The 16,802-nt window shown below is 49.0% G+C and overlaps 1 long non-coding RNA gene across 3 annotated transcripts in view; it reads right to left on the bottom strand.

Moving 5' to 3' along the window:
* Positions 1 to 7,975: 7,975 nt before the first annotated feature.
* LOC110597841 (uncharacterized) overlaps positions 7,976 to 16,802 on the bottom strand; it is a 29,101-nt gene continuing 20,274 nt past the window's right edge. For all 3 annotated transcript variants that reach the window (XR_013440326.1, XR_013440325.1, XR_002483626.3), the window contains one exon: positions 7,976 to 16,363. This is a non-coding gene — a long non-coding RNA (uncharacterized LOC110597841). The remainder of the gene's footprint in view (positions 16,364 to 16,802) is intronic.

The raw sequence follows: 16,802 nt of genomic DNA, 5'->3' as shown, positions 1-16,802 counted from the left end.
AATGATGCATGAATTGGGCAGCATTCGGAATCAGAAGAGGTTCAGACAGCTCTCTCCACGGTGTGGGCAGTCAGCGTTGATAGCCAGCGGAGCATGGAAATAAAGTCCAGAAACAACTTGGTCACAGTGAAGCATGTGTCTTTGGGGGTCTGATGAGTTGGCTGCCTGGGACTGGCTGAAGCTTTGCTATTTGGGATTGACTGACATCCAGATATATGGTACCCAAAGCATGCCCCTAAACCTGGTTCTGACATGTTGGCCTACTAAATTAGGCTGCAGTTTATTAAATAGGAACAGAGTAAGGAGACACACTCGGGCTAATGGCCTCCCACTTATTCTGCTTTAACATGAGCCAACATGGAAACTGAGAGTATTTTGAAGCTTTCCGTGGGGTCATTGAATGCTTGTGGAATCGCATCATTTAAAACAAGAGACTGTTTTATCTGGATTTGGGCAAACCTGGGTTAGAAGAGGGGAGGCCACGTTTGATGGGTCAGATCAAGCCACTCTCAGAAAGCGCCCAGCACTGCAGGCTGACGGGGGGCCCTGGGAGGGAAGGGAACACCAGGCAGAGGCTGTAGTGTAAGAAGGGTCCCCACCTAGTGAAAGAGCAGTGTGGCATGTCCATTGGGCTGAGGGAAGTTGAGATACGAGAATCCCTACAAAAACCCCAATTCCCGTGGCTGAAGCAAACTGTGGCTTCACTGAGCACCATGGCACACACCTGTGATCCCAATGGTTCAGGAGGCTGAGGCAGGAGGATCGAGAGTTCAAAGCCAGCTTCAGCAAAAGAGAGGCTCTAAACCACTCCGTGAGACCCTGTCTCTAAATAAAATACGAAGTCGGGCTGGGATGTGGCTCAGTGGTCGCGTGCTCCTGAGTTCAGTCCTCGGTGTCAAAACCAAACAAACAAAAATCGTGGCTCATTTTTTTCTCATGGTATCAGATTATCACCGGTGACAGTCCCATGTCCCCTTGTCACTTGACTGGTCACCAGCCCAGTCCTCCAACTGCCCAAACTTGAAACTCTGAAGGCTTTCTCCAAAGTCACAGAAAGACAGTCACTTTGCCTTTGGGGTGGGATCCCTGGTCTCCCCTGGGTCCTGGAGTCCTGCGCAGCATGAAGCTCTGGTCCCCAGGAGGCTCAGACTCCGTCATTTCACCCTCTGTTGGCTTTCTTCCCTCCTTGTCTCGTGTCCCCCTCTTTTGCATTCCCTGGGATCCATTTCCAAATAAAGGACTTGCATTCTGTGTAGCTAGGCAGTCTGAGGTAGACGGAAACTGGCAGGTGATAATGTTGGGAAGGCTGGCGGGGACCTGAGCATGGAGAGACAGGGCCTCGTCTAAGGGACAAGTGGGTGCAAAGCCGGAATTAGACCCTGTCCCCAGGAGAGCAGACGATCCCTCTCCTGAGGCTGCGTGGTGCTAAGAAGTCAGAAAGTGAACTCGCTGCTGTGGATTGAGTGCGTCTCTCTCCGTTCAGGAGCCGGGGCCAGGTGGGAGGTGTCTGGGCCAGACGGCTCCATTTCTGTGGATCACTGCTGTCTCTCGGGAGTGAGGGAGCTCTCAGTCTTACACACCCATTTAAGTTGCTCTAGAACAAGGCCACCCTCTTTCACCAGCCAATGCACTTTCCTCCATCAGTTGAAGCAGGTCAGGGTTCTTCAGCAAGCTTATAGGATGCTAGTACCGTACTCTTGGACTTCCCAGCTTTCAGAACCATGAACCTAAATCAACCTCTTTCCTTAACAAACCATCCAGCCTCAGGTGGTGGGCTATAGCAACAGAAACGGACTAAGACAATCACAAACTTAAAGTTACCTCCAAAACAGGCTTACTAATTCTTCCTATAAATGACATCCCCTGAACTCTTGCCTCTCTGGACTTTCTCCCATTGAGCAGCATCAACCAGAGAACAGTTCTAATATCCAGACTATCCTCAAAAAAAAAAAAAAAAAAAAAACTATAGGAATTGGAGGTGCTTGTCTAAATGCATCCTTTCCATCAGTTTAAAGTAAGAAAAGAGCACTTGAAGTCAAACAGACGGCCGGCAGCTACTACCTCCATCGGCTTGCTGTGTGGCTCATGGCAATTTGTTTCGTCTCTGTGCCTCCTCTGTAAATACAGGTGTGCTAATAATACCACCTTATCAGATCACTTCAGAACAAAATGCATGACATGAGAAAGTGCCTGGGTCACGCCCGATACGTGATAACGGCCCGGGGACCAGCCCGTCTCCCTGCCTCTCTTCCCACACACACTCTCTATTTCACAACAAAGCGAAGCACCGGAGAGATGTATTGGCCAAATAATTGGCTCCATTTGTCTGGCGTCTCTCAGCCCACTTGCTTCACATGATTATTTCTATGAGGCTAATACCTCATTACAATAACACTGCACTCTAATACCAGTGGGCCCATAAACAGAGGCCCCACTAAAATAAAACCATTTTAATCATGGCCCAGATTTAATCACCGGCTAGTGGGCTCCCCAGTGGTTTGACCGAGAGCCAGGCAATAGTCAAATAATCAAACTGCAGATGCTGGGATAGCAAATCGGCTTAAATTTAAACAGTGGCAGGGTCCCAAACTACAGTGAGGGGAAGCGAGAGATGAGGAGGGGGAGAGGGAGACTCTCACAAGGTTGGAATTTCCCCTCCGTGGCCTCGGGAGTTAATGGGCCCGTAAAATAACCAGGCTTGTTAATGAATAACGGGCTCGTTCCGAGAGGCACCTAGGTCATGCTCCACTTTGGGCCTGCTGGCTCCACTCTCAGAGGTGAAAGGGACCCCCGGGGTGACGTGAAGCCAGGGGAGCCACGGTCCCCGTCCTACGGGTTGCTCAGAGGCACTTGGCTACTTAGAGTCACAGAAATGAGAGCCAATGAAAGGCAGGTTCCATCGGGGAGTGGACCCCTAGGAGGGATCCTGTCTGGGGAATAAAGAAGAAGAAACAAGGTGCTCACCAAGTAGGCTTGGCCCTCCAGCACCATCTTGTCAACCAAGGATCAGACTCTCAGGGAGGACCCTGCCCCAGCTGACAGGCAGAAGACCCAGGGAAACCACGCGCAGGTTTCTGATCCCCCATGCTGCAAATACCAGCTGGGTGTCCAACTCGCTGCTCGTGGCAATTTACTACCAGACCTTAGATAGTCAGTAAAAAAGGAAAAATGACTACCGAGGCGTCTGGCAGTCAGGTGGGGCAAACAGAAGTGTCATTGGATTTTGCACACTCTAGTTTTCAGAGAATCACTGAATATTAAGGTGCTTTGGAGGTCTTTATCCAAATTCCTCAACTTTGAACCAAAGAAGATGCTTAGGGGGACCTGCTTTGATTGATCAATGAGGGTAGTTTTCTATGGGGGTCCATCAATCTCTCTTTTTTTTTAATTAGATGACGACTTGAGCTGTGTTTGAAACAGGGTTTTCTCCCAAAATGTTAATCATCCTACTAGATCCTCATTTACATTTTGTTGAATAACCCCTTCTCCGCATAGAGGGAAAATGCTGAGTTCCTCTCCTCCGTGGCCTAAGATGCTCACCAGTTTAGAGTCGGTGAGGCTAAAACATGTGTGTCCTGGGTCTACATTCAGGATCCCCTAGGTGAGCTCTCCAATCACTCTCTAGAGGCAGCATAGAAACATCGACTTGGAGACACCCTGGAAGTCATTTAATCCAAACTGGCTCAGCCCCAGCCAAGCAGATTAAGGGAAACAGCATGAGTAGCCTACAGAAAGCATGAGTGTCCTTCTCCATCCTTTTCCTCTTTCTTGATGACTGGAATGTCAAGCGAATGGCTGGAGCTCAAACTGCTATCTGGGCTCATGAGGTACAAGTCATGTTCTAAGGATAGGAGAACAAAAAAGAAAAAAAAAAAAAGAAACTAGAGTTCCTGAGGATCATGGCATTGCCCAGCCAGCCCTATTGCTCCCTTCTAGATTAATTTATATTAGGGAGAATTAAACTGCTATCTTTTAACTAATGATTACTTTGGATATGAATGTTGGGTCCCTCAAAGTTGAGCTGACCCTAGTTAATATACTTCAGTCCCATTTAAAGGTAAGAGAACTCAGATTCATGAAGTAAGAATAAATCTACCGTGGACCAAAAGGGGACTCCCCATGTGACTGTGTTTGGAGACAGGATCTTGAAGGAGATAATTAAGGTCAGATGGGTCAGAAGGGCAGGGAAGGGCTGTCCAGTGGATTGGTGAGCTCGCTTGCTCTCTCTCCACCAGTGGGGACAGTGAGAAGGCCACTGTCTGCAAGCCAGGAAGGGGACCCCACCAGAGGACAGCTCTGCCAGACGAGAACCTGGGCTTGGACTCCTAGCCTCCAGGACTGGGAGGAAATTTGGTGCTGGCAGCCCCAGCCGGCTACCGCATTTCCACAGGTCCTCCCTCCCCAAAAATAAGATTTCTGAGCATTACCCCCTGTACGTCTTCTGTTTTTCAAGACAAAAAAACATCTCCAACTTCTTTTGTGATTCCTCATAAAAATAAAGTGCCCAGAACCTTTGCCAGCTGGGTAGGTCTGTTGAGAGTTGCCCAGCTCCAAAGACTAACTTCCCCATGCCCCAAGAAGAGCCGTCCAATGGTGAGCCCTGCTGGCTCACATGATCCTGCCATCCAATCAGACTAGCCCTGCTGGCTCACATGATCCTTACCCACCAATCAGACTAGCCCTGCTGGCTCACATGATCCTTACCCACCAATCAGAAAGCACCCCAGCCAACTGTCAAACCGTTCAACCATTAAACTGTCATAACTGTCAAACCACCCCCGGCTCTATAAATATGCAGAGCTGTTCCTCAATAAACGGGCATTTTCTCTGACGGCAAACCTTGATCGTTCTTTCAAGGTCTCTCCTGAATCCAGCCAAACAGACTTACAGACGGATCTAGTCGTTGATGAACTTGGTCAGTGGTTCATTGGAACATTGGCATCAACATTGAACTTTCTCTTCCCAAACGAGATTGGAAGGAAGACAACAGCCAGAATATTCTGGGCCCTTCTTTCCAGGTGGGGCTCTCAGGGTCTCAAGAAAGAGACGGACACACACAAACAGCTCCCTGTGATGACCATATCGCTGCGCCCCTGGGAATCAGCATATTTAACATCAACAGCACAATAACCCCTTCTTATTCCTTCAGTAAGACTCTGCAATAGAATAGGTTGCCTACCAAGGATCACAGAGACACTTAAGGTGATGAGCTCATTTTCTCTAAATATCTTTCCTGTAGGGAACACATATTTTGATTGTCCAGGATCACTTCCATTTGGGGAGACACTCCATCTCGACTCCAGGTGCCTTCAGGGAAATGCTAATCCCCTACTCCAGCCGCAGCATTGGGCCAGGGGCCTGTGACTGACAGTCAGAGCAATAGGTCTCTTTAGCCAAGTGATTGGACAAGGTGGTCACATGACCTGAACCGACCAAATCAGTCTTCACTGAGACTTTTCTGTTACAACAATCTGAGAAGATGACTTCCTGTTTAGGAGGATCTTGGGAGCATGTGAAGTCAGAGCTGGTGGCCGAGAAGGAAGGAATGCAACCAATGTACAGAGGGGAAAAGAACAAAGAGATGAAGAAAAAGAGGCATCACTGGAAGCCTAGATCCAGCTATGCCTGAAACCTACCTTCGATTTCCCAGTTATCTAAGCCAACAAATTTTACTTTTTCCTTAAACTAATCTGGCTTGGGTATTTTGTTTTGTTTCTGTCATTTGTATTAAAGAGTCCTAGTATAATCCCTATGAGAAATGATCTGGTGGACCATTTTGGTAGCAGTGGTCACTGTTGGGCAGTGTTCTCCTACATTTTCTTAGACTCAAAAGCTGCAGGTCTTCCCTGCTGCCCTCACCTTATGACTGCCCAGGCCTCGGTGGCCAAGTAGCATGAGCTGCCCCACTCCTCCAGATCCTGCACCGCACACTGGCCACACCCTCACACTTAAAACACAGAGACGGGGCCACTTCGTGACCATGCATTCCAAGCACCTGTCCACCCACGGACACTGTTAACTGAGGGAGAGTCAGTGGACCCTACTGCGAAGGGTCTGCAAGCTTCAGCCGAGAGAATGATGACGTTTTCCCGAGTCTGCGCTGCGTCTCTTCCGTGACCTTATTTATTTCTTATTACACATGAAGAGATTAAGAGAAATGAAGTCACTTTCTCAAAGCCACACCCTCAGATCCGGGCCTCACGCTCCCTCACCTTGGCCTGCTGATCCTCCCACCCCAAAGCCCTGGAAGCTGAAGCAATCCCTGCAGTGGCCTGAGCAGCCCCAGAATGAGGCAGGAATTTCTTTGACCCAGCACATATACCCACAGGTGTGTACGTAGACTCGAGGCCTATATACAGATTCACACGTTCACATGTGCGTGTGTGTGTGTGTGTGTGTATGTGTGAGTGTGCGTGCTCTTCTCTTGTGCATTTCACAAACATATACGCAAACACCAAGCAGATACATCGCACAAAGACACCCACCCCTATTCACATACCGGGGATTTAGCGCCCGGCACCTCGAGTTCACAGTACGGACTCTAGAACCAACATCTATCTTCCTCCAGTGGGCTGAGCCGTCCAGTCTACCGCTCTCTCTCTTAACAATACCCAGCACCCAGATTCCAGAAAGTTCTGCCACGACCGAGATCTGACTTCTTGTTATGGCTGCTGCTGTTACAGTCTCTGACTGATACTGCGGGGCTATGTGCTGTCCTGAGAGCCAGAATAAAATCTGTCACTAACACATGTAGAAATCAATAGAGGGGAGGTGTGAGCCAGGAGAAAGGCCAGGGGATGTGTTCACTGTTACCAAAGCCAGACACAGGGAGTGTGCCAGCAGAGCATCCTCCATCCTCACCCCACGAGATGCAATGTCTCAAATCCACGTCCACAGATCGGATTTGCAGCATAATAAAAGAAATACCAGAATTATGAAGTAAGGCACCCATTATTGTAATTCGCTACACTAACTCATTCAAAAGTATTTATTATATTATTTGAACAGTTACTCTCTGCCAGTATAATACTGGCTCAAGTACAGGGCAGCGGAACAGAAAGATGAATGGTACGATTAAGCCTACAAATATATTAATGGAAAAGTAGACTTCAGACACAGACCCATAAATAGAGATGCACTTCAGTGATAACAGCGGCCGTTTAAATGAGAAGGGGAAAGGAAAGATTAGCCAATACGTGGTATTGACAAAACTGCTCATTTACAAGGGAGAAAATAAAATTAAACCTGCTTCATGTTCTTCCAAACAATAAGTCCTGAATGAATTAGAGTTCAACATAAAAACCCAAACCAGCGAGCACACTCCACAACAGATGGAGTCAGACACAGACAGCACAGCCAGCGACTGAGAACCAGTTGTCATCTTCTACAGCTCAGTAACATCAACCCCACCTTCTAAGTGACCATATGTATTTTGGACTCCACTTGTTGAATCGTGGTAGGATTTTTAGCATGCTCAAAGAAAAAGCAGAGAAAATTTTCTACCCCCTTGAAATAGGAAGAAAGGCTTCCTAAGCAAGGTGCAAAACTCAGGACAGGTGTGACTACATCGGAATTTGACGTCCTGTCTAACACCAACAAATAACATTAAGAGGTGAAACACTACAAACGTTCCAAGTATTTTTCAGTAAGTGGGGAAATTACTAATAGTCTTGATTACATCATTTATCATGCAGCCATTTGATGGAATTTTAAGTGGTGGTTACAAAGAATCAAACAAAGTGACATGGACAGGTGTGGAAAATCTTTAAGACAGAAGTGGGTATCAAAAATGAGTCACAGCACTCCCTAAGATAGGTAGGTAGATTCATTCTACTAGTTTTTTAAAATGGAAGTTATTATGAGCTATCATAGAACATGGACTGGACTCACACATAAGGAACTCTTCCGTAAAGAGGAGAATAAGGTGTGTCAGTCAGGTTTCCATCACTACAACAAAATAACTGAGATAATCAACTTAAAAAGAGGAAAGGTTTATTCTGGAGGTGCATGGTCAGTCAATCCCATTGCTTTGAGGCCTGTGGCAAAGCAGTACACCATGGCGGGAGTACATGGCAAAACCATGTACCCTGAGGCTGGGACATAAAAGAGAGAAAGGAAGAAGAATGAACTGGCTGGGGTCCCGATGTCCCCTTAAAAAGCATGCCCCAGGGACCAGAAACTTCCCACCAGGCTTCACTTCCGGAAGATCCACCCAGCAGTTCCATGACCTGGACCAAGCCTTCAACACATGGGCCTTGGAGGGACAGTTACCCAAACCACAGCGACAGGAGAAGGCAGAGGCTGATGTTCCACTGTGTGCACTTCTCGTTGTTAACGGTGTCTACGAGGAAAACGCATTCCAAGGTTTCCTCTGCGTAGAGCATAGAAGAAAATCAGAGCACGTGGGCTGCCGTCCTGCGTCGGTGTTCATGAGCTTTGTGACCTGCAGCAATTTGATGATCTTATTAGAAGCACTGAATAAAGTCCGTTGTAACTACTGCTTATTGAGCACCCACTGTATACCAGGCTTTTTAAATGCTTGGACGCCTTTTAAATACATGGCCACATAGCACAGCCACAGCCAGGTAGGCGCCTTGCCTCAGGCAGTGCCCTGTGGGTAAGGAAAAGACCCACTCCGAGTGTGTGCCGGGCTGGCATCCTCTGGTCACAGAGCTGGTAAGCAGCAGAGCTGGCTGAAACCTGGGTCTTTTCCACCTTCAGGTCAAGGCCTGCTCCTCCCATACTGGCCATTCAAGGTCCTTCCATTTTCTCTAAGAGGTGGGGCTTGCACGGGGCTCAGGCAACCCCCAGAACAAGCCTTAGACCAGCCCCAGGGCACCCCCCCACCTAGACTGCAGGAAAGATCCAGGAATGGCCGACTCAAGCCGCAGACCCTGCTCAGGTCTCCCGCGTCCTCTGAAATGCATCCCAGCAGCTCTCTTAGCTGGAAGGCCACGGCGTCCCTGCAGGAAGAGGACTGGACCTGGAATGAGAAACCCTCCTGGGAATCAGCAGAGAGGGGCGTGCTCTATAGACCCCCGGAGCAGCAGGGACCCCCACCCTGGAGACTGCAGTCAAAGGGAGGAAAGGAGAGGAGACGGAAGGAGAGGGTGCCACATGCCGCAGGGGCCCCTCGGAACTCCCAGGGCCTGCGGCTGCCCAACCTGTAAGACCGGGAATGGCTAACGGGATGTTCTGGGTTACTTCCAACAGTCTGATTTCTCTTTACAAACCCCAAATTTTTAGTAAAATCCAAAGTACATAGATACATACAAGGTCTGATATGACGATTAGCTAACACTTCTAAGGACTCTGATATGCCAGGAACTGCTCTGGGAATTTCCACAAATTAACCCATGACGTGCTAAGAAATAGTCCTGAAGGTCGTCAGGTTAACGCATTTGAATCCTCCCAAGTGAATCACGATCCCGATTCCCTAACTGAGGCATAGCAAAGTGAGATAAGCAGCCCCAGGTCCAAAGCTACTAGGTGACAGGCGTAGGCTGCCTGAGTCCAGGGTCCCGGTTGTCCCCAGGGCTCCGGTTGCCTCCCAGATGCTTGGCATAGGAAGCAGGGTGTGCACAGAAATCAAAGGAGCTGAAAGTCGGGTTCTTGGAGCACAGAGAGGTTAGCCTCGTGCTGAGCGTGACCTTGAAGGTGGAGAAGACTCTGGTGTCTGGGGCTGGGGGTGTGGCTCAGCAGTAGAGCTTACCAGGATGGGAGTGCTTAAGGCCCTGGGTTCAATCCCCAGCCCTGCAAATAAATAAATAAATACAGACAGACAGACAGAGCCCTCAGAAATCTGGAGAGCTGGACTGCTCAGGGCGTGGAATGAGTTTCAAGCCACACTTACCCGGCCGCCCGTGTTCTGGAGCTGGCTTCTGGGTTACCTTTCTGATGGCCTGTACCACCTCCCTGGTCCGCGTGCACGCTGGGCTTGCGTGCTCTGATCCCTCGCTAGCCCCCTCCTTCCCAGTCCCCCTTTCCAGGACCCGTTCTACTACACACCTGTCCTGCCTGGCGTGGGCTGGGATTTAAAGAGACCCATCTCACTCTGCCCTGCTGCCCCCAGGACAAATCCACCTAGAACTACAAATACAGAAGCCCGTGGAGGGCAGACTGTCGGCCACAACGTGGGCATTGCCCAACTGGAGACCGGGGCTGGGATTTCCTGGCTTGCTGGTTCCTGAGACTTTCCCTGGGTTTAGCCCAGAGCTGTCCTGCATGTGAGGATGGGAGCGGACTCTATCAGAAGCTCCATGCGAGCTGGACATGCAGCTGGTGGAGCTGAGGAAGGGAGTCTTAAATTTTTATTTAATTTATTTGAGATGTAATGTATTAAAATTTAGTGCGTTTTGATTTAAATACCTCCATAAGGCCAGTGGCCACTAGACTGGACAAGCCTAGACCTTGGCGCACACCCCATGCAGAAGAGCCGGCGTGGGAACTGCTGTCTCTGTGTCTGTGTTAGTTTCCTGTCATCAGTCACGACCTTGGTGGTCTAAGGGAACCCAGATTATCACCTTCCAGTCCTGAGTGTCAGAAATCCAACATGAAGCCAGGCACGGCGGCCCACACCTGTAATCCCAGCCGCTTGGGAGGCTGAGGCAGGAGGATCACAAGTTCAGAGCCAGCCTCAGCCACAGTGTGAGGCGCTAAGCAACTCAGTGAGAGCCTGTCTCTAAATAAAATACAAAATAGGGCTGGGGAGGTGGCTCAGTGACCAAGTGCCCCTGAGTTCAATCCCTGGTACCCACCCCCCAAAAAAAATAAAAATAAAAAAATAATTCCGCTGGGCTAGAATCCTGGCATCACAGGGCTGGGCTCCCCCAGGGGCTCGAGGAGGGAGGCGCTCCTGCATTCCTTGGCTCACGGCCCTTCCTCCATCTTCAAAGCCATCAGCACGGCGGTCCCTTCTGAAGTCTCACCACGCACCGTTCCTCTCTTAAGGACCCTGTGATTACATGGATCCCGCCAACATAATCCAAGAAAAGCTTCCCATCTCAAGACACTTCATCACGCCTGCACAGTCCCTTTAGTCATATAAAGTGACATATTCAGATTGTACAGGGATTGGGACATGGACACCTTGGGGGAAGGGATACCAATATTCCACCTAGCACAGACGATTTTGAGATATGCCTCCAAAACCTCCCTCTGGACCTTGATCCCAAGGTGTTTACCCCATGGGGGTTGGAACTGGAGGGTAATTCAGGGCCTTTGTCTGCTCAACCCTAAGGGGTACCATTTGCTTTCTGTATTCATATGGAACTCAATGGAATTTTGCAGTGCACAACCTCAGCAGCTATCCATGGGGGCTTTGGGAAAAAGCCTGTATCATGCAGACAGGGCATCATGAAAGGAGAGAGAAGCGTGAGCACACATAGTCAGTTCCTTCTCCCAGTTTGACCAATCATCCCTTGAGGGACGATTCAGTGAGCAGAACACAGAGAGTGGATTACTCCCAAATACCGTCACCTCCTGGAACATGAAGTAAAGTTTCCTCATGGAAACATGAAAATAAGGGAAGAAATGTCTCCTGCAGACTGTCTGGGTGAAGGCACACAACTGCTCGCTGGCTGGAGTGAAGATTCTTCCCACACCAGTGACGATAGTCTCTCTAGCTCCGCCCCCCAGGGTCTGGGAAGCTCCAACCCCCACCAGGTTCCTCTCCAGGATGAAGTGCTCAGGGTCCAGGTGTCTCCCCCAATTCCCCGCCCAGCCACCAGGTGGCAGTGGCTCACTCCTCCTGCCCCTCCCTTTCCTGGGAGCCTCACATCCCACCCACCTCCTTGGTCCTTAGGGGTTGGGTCAGCTCACAGCTCCACTCTGCATTCCAGCCCCTCTCAAGGCAAGGGGGCTGCACTGTCCTGAGGCACCAGGTCCCCAGTGTGGCTGCATCTCCACTTCCTCAGGAAGTGAGGGGTGTCCAGCAGACAGGAAGACACCAAGATGACCCATGTGGAACTTGAGGGCAAGAGGAAGGCCATTGTCGTGGGTAGTTGGGATGTCTTCCCATGGAATTTGAAGAAGAAGAAGTGGTCGTGCAAAGGGGCTGGGGCAAGAGTGTTTCAGGCAGAAAGAAAAAGTCATGCAAAGACCCAGAGGCCCCAACGGGTCGGCCTTTGTTTGAGAGGGAGAAAGGAGACTGGTGTGACCGGAGCCAAGTGAGCCAGGAAAACACTGTGGAGGTCAAAATGGAAATGTAGGAGAGCAGAAAGGGGCAGGCTCTCCGGGGACCTGGTCCACTTGACGGGACACTGAATGACTCCGTCTCAGAGCCTCACATGGGGTACTATTTACTGAGACGGAGCAGGGACAGAGGCAAAGAACAGGGAAAGTTCTGTCCAAGCTCACAGTCAGGACTGTCAGGAGCCTTGACTCTTGGACCCCTTGCCCAGGGAAAGTCATTCACCCTCACCCACCGGCTGCCCGACCCTGGAGATATACTCACTGACATTTCGACTGCAGAATGTGACATGCACAGATGAGCTGACAGATGAAGCTCTCATCGGCTCCATCCACCCCACCCCATTGCTAAGTCCACTAACAAACACATCAGAAGCGTGCAATCGGCCACGACTTCAGCTGGACGCTCCTCTGCTCCTACTTCCCATCCTACCCCTGAGTCGGGTGTTAAGGGAGCACCAGCAGCTCCATGAAGCACATCCACAGACCTCAGTGGCCACATGCAATACCACTTTTCTTCTTGAGCATCGGAACCCAAGCAAGTGATCCTGGTTGAGGGGCAGCTGGCCTCCAAGTAGGGACACGGAGGTTCATCTTCGTTCCTGAGTCTTCTGGCTCCGTCATCTCAAGCCCGCAGCGTCTAATGGCACCATATTGGAGAAAAGCACAGAGTATGGAGCTCGGGAGGTGCCAATGGTCAGGACTTGATCCTGCAGCCTTAGGAAGGCTGGGAAATGTGGTTGTGTGTCCAGAGGGTGAGGAGGACAGTCCCACAGGCTCTGCCCTTGTGCTGTGGATCTCCCAGGGTGGTCCTGGTCCACATGGCCCATCCTGCCTGCTGCCCGTCTGCCCCTCACTCCCAGCTTGCTGAGCCGCAGCTTCTTTCTGCTTCTTGAGCACCCAAACCCTCCTGCCTTAGAACCTCGGCCCCGGCGGCTCCTGTTCCCAGGAGGCTCTTCCTCTGACCTCTCCGAGGCTGAATTCTTTTCACCCAAGCGACCCCACCAGACCCCAGCCTCCCATCAGTTCCTGCCCCTTGGTCTGACTTCTTCTTTAAACCAGTTGGTATCATCCAGAATTACATGATTGATTCGCTCCTTTATCGTCCCTCTTCCCTGCTAAAAGGCGAACATGAAGAGCAGAGGAACTTGGCTGGCCCTGATCTCCCTGCCAGAACCCAGCAGGGGCCCCGTGAAGAAGTGCCTAGCCGGAGAACGACTCTCCCAGGAATGGTCTCGGCTCCAGGCTTCTGTTCGCCTGGGGCCCTGGGGACTTCCAGGGCACCTGGAGCAGGAGTCAGGGTTTTGCAACAAAGCAGCCTGCAGTGGAGATCCATTTCCACGTGGCCTGGGCCGGAAGTTTACTCAACTCCTCAGTCTCCATCGGATGGCCTTGACCTTGGTGCTGTAAAGTCAAGGACAATGTCTCTGAAGATGCCTGAGACTTTGCAAGTGCTCAAAGTAATGGCAGCTGCCTGCGATAGCAGCTGCAGAGGAAAATCAGTGGTTCTATTTTAAGTTACTTGGCCTACTCTGTGCCAGCCCTGGGCTAGTGACTGTCCTGAGTGATCCTGGTGATCATGCTGAAGTCATGAGAGAGATGACTATTCTCCCCCAGGTACAAGGGAGAGGGGTCGCCACGCTGAGCAGATGAAAACACAGGCTGCCTACCTAACTCTGAACTTCAGACCCCAAAAAAAGGAATTTTCTTCAGTTGAAGTATATCCCATGCAATATTTGGCACTCAGTTATACTATTGGAAGAAACTGTGTTTTACACTGAAATGTGTATTGCACACCTACGGGTGGCAGCCAGCCCCAGTAAACCAAGATGATGACACCCTCTCAGCCCCTGAGGGGTGCTGCTGTGGCCCTCAGGGAGAACTTTACAGTCAATCAGTCTTTCTTGGAGGAAATTTGGCAACGAATACCAAAGACCTTAAACATATCCTTTTACCTACAACTTCCTGTACCTGTGTCATCAGCTAATCTTAAAAGTCCTCAGCATGTATTATGGTGGTGGTGGTTATTTTGCACAACAGGCTACAATTGAAAACATCGATACTTCCATTGAGACAGATAAAAAAGAAATCCTATGCACCAAGACCCACATCGTGGCGATTTAAACTGTTATGGATTGAATCGTGCCCCTACCCCGACCCCACCACCACCAGAAAAGAAACCATGTTGGAAGCCTAAGTCCCCACTACATATAATGTGGTATTATGGGCAGATAAGGGCCTTTACAGAAACAATCACGTTAAAATGTGGTCACCCAGGATGGGCTGTAATCTGAAATCACCATTTATTTTTGTTTATGCTTAATGATACTTAATTGGAACCCTGATTGCCATCTTGGGTTAAAGGGATTGTGGTGGAGTAGAAAACTTTCCAGAAACAGCTACAGGAACATGTTCCTTTGGCTCTCTGACCTATTTTTTAAAACAAGAAAGTTTTGGAGTGGAGCTTCCCAAGTTCCAGTACCCATCCCACCACTTGCTGCCATGCTGCCTTGTTTACTGTGTCCATCAGTTTCCTCATCTCTAAATTGGGGATAATAATAACTCCTACCTTATTGGGTTATTATGAGGATGAAGGTGGCAAGAACATTAAAAAGATACTAAGATCATACCTGTACCTAAAAGGCCCTCTATAAATATTAGCAATTACAATGAGTAATTAGTTGTCCCAAGTTTGTATGTACATATGCATTTATATAAATACTTAATAATATATAATAATATATTGTTTAAATACACATTTTCTTCATCCATAATTTTGGATGATAGGATTATAAGTGATTTTTATTTTTTGTTGATACTGATGAACTCTCCTACTTTTGGGGCTCATTTTTTAAAGATGTTTTTAATTTTAGGAAGGTCATCCTATCTTCTGGCATTCCAACAATTGTTGCCACAACAGTGATATACCAGGGATGGGTTGGCAGCCAGATAACAAATGAGCATTATCATCCCAGGGACCCGGGCTTAGGTTTTTGATGTCAAGGGAAGAGTGGGACATGCAAGTTTACCACTGGTAGGGCCTAGCTCTCCTTCCTGTCCCTGGTCTGGCTTTCACAGGGAGGAGGGATGTAGATAAAAAGAGAAACAACCCATGAACAAAGGGAAGAACTAACCCCCGTCCCTTCCCATGTGGTGTGTGCCTGCACCAGAGGGAAATTCTCAATCATTTATTTGCTTATGTTCATTCTATTTATGCTTTCAAGAAACTTTTTTTTTTTTTTGCAGTGCTGGGAATTCAAGAAACATCTAAGTACAGTTGTTTCTTGGCATCTGTGGGGATTTGTTCTAGAATTCTTGAGGATACTAAAATTCATGAATTCCCAAGACCTTTACATAAGATATAAAAACATAAAATGGCATAGTATTTTCACATAACCTACTCACATCCTTCCACATAGTTTAATCTCTAAGTTACTTATAAATACCTAAGACAATGTAAAAGCTATGTAAACAGTCATTACCCTGTATCGCTTAAAGAACAATGATAAGAAAATAAAGTCTGGTCATGTTCGGTTCAAAATGCAAATTTTTTTCAAATATTTTTGATCCACTCGTCGCTGAATCCAGGAATTGCAGACAAGAAGGGCAAGGAGCACTCATACATCAGGTACTGGGTTAAGGATAAAAAAAGATGCTTCGGGTAGACATTTTTGTTAACCTCCACATATGAAGGAGAGCGTGGTGCCGGTCTGTGTCTGGCTTGTTTCCCTTGACCTTACGTCTTCAGTGCCAACCATTTTGCTGCAGTGACAGAATTTCATTCTTCTTCTGGGTGGATAATAGTGTACAGACCACATTTCCTTTACCCGTGGTCCACCTGGAGGCAGACTCATGAATCCTAGAGGTTGGGAAGGGGCAGAGGGACGCCAGATATAAGGGAGGCTGGATCTGATCAGTGCAGGCTGAACACATTTGTGGGAACACACACAAGTCCATTAATAAGTGTATTATCAAAAATGTTAAAAGGATGATGCAGAGGTAGCCCCTGCCACCAAAAGTTCCTAGTGCAATGACGAAGTCGTTGCTAGATGCAAGGTCGGGAATGGTGACCATACCAAGAGTTCAAGCAAGGACGTTCTCTGGGTATCAGGGGCAGATCTCTTCTCCAGATCGCCTTCAGAGTCTGGTTGGTTGTGAGCTGTGACCAAAAGACCTGAGAAGAACAACAGGGGAGAGCAAAGTTTATTTGGGACTCATGGTTTCAGAGGTCCCAGTCCACAGAGGGCCGACCCCATTGTTCTGGGACTGAGGAGAGGCCGAACCTCACGGTGGAAGAGCATGGAGGAGGAAAGCAGCTCAGGACGTGGCCATCAGGAAGCAGAGAGAGTCCCACTCACCAGGGACAAAATATAAACCTCAAAGGCACACCCCCAGAGACCCATCTCCTGCAGCCACACCCTGTCTGCCCAGAGTCACCACCCACTAATCCGCATCCGTGGATTGATGCACTGAGGAGGCCAAGGCTCTCCTGGCCCAGTCCTTTCACCTCTGAACATTCTTGCCTTGTCTCACTCATGAGCTTTGGGGGATTCCTCATATCCAAACCATAGCGGCCTCACATCTAGCCCTCCCCACCCCAGTCCAGGGGCAGG

This window comes from Ictidomys tridecemlineatus, chromosome 6 (genome assembly GCF_052094955.1).
Source record: "Ictidomys tridecemlineatus isolate mIctTri1 chromosome 6, mIctTri1.hap1, whole genome shotgun sequence".
NCBI classification, from domain to species: Eukaryota; Metazoa; Chordata; class Mammalia; order Rodentia; family Sciuridae; genus Ictidomys; species Ictidomys tridecemlineatus.
Note: the sequence above shows the minus strand (reverse complement) of the source record. Positions and strands in the feature narration are given on the sequence as shown.